Genomic DNA, 579 nt, shown 5'->3' with positions numbered 1-579 from the left:
CCAAGATGCAACACAGGGCCCGGGTACTGGTGGCTCTGTGGGGATGGCAGGGCCAGAAAGAGTTTACCCCAGAACTGGAAGGGACACTGTGTTCGAGGGTACCTTGCACCTCAGACCAGTATATTCGAGGGAGCTTCGCCTCCCCGAGGGTTTTTGAGAACACCTTGGCTCCGTGTAAAACGGGCTGAAAACCCACTAGTTATTCGAGGTACTGGGTACCATAGTTTTGTCCGATGGTTAATCCCCTCTTTAGGGGTAAGCGAGTTGGAGAAAGCTATCGTGAATATATCTGCTACATTAGAGATTATAGAACGTGCTACAATTGATGCAATTCGAGGGCTGCAACTGGAAATACAATCCCTAAGTAAAGTAGTACTCCAAAATAGAATGGGATTGGACATGCTTTTAGCAAAAGAAGGGGGCTTATGTGTAGTTATAAACCAAACTTGCTGTACCTATATCAATCAAAACCAACGAATTGAAACAGATCTTGAGGAGATATGGGAAAGGACTAAAATACTACATGAAGTTTCCCAAGATGACACTTCTTGGGGCTTGACAGGCATATTAGAAAAACTA

Source organism: Haliaeetus leucocephalus, unplaced genomic scaffold (assembly GCF_000737465.1).
Source record: "Haliaeetus leucocephalus isolate CR32 unplaced genomic scaffold, Haliaeetus_leucocephalus-4.0 Scaffold342, whole genome shotgun sequence".
In the NCBI taxonomy this organism is placed as follows: domain Eukaryota; kingdom Metazoa; phylum Chordata; class Aves; order Accipitriformes; family Accipitridae; genus Haliaeetus; species Haliaeetus leucocephalus.
Note: the sequence above shows the minus strand (reverse complement) of the source record.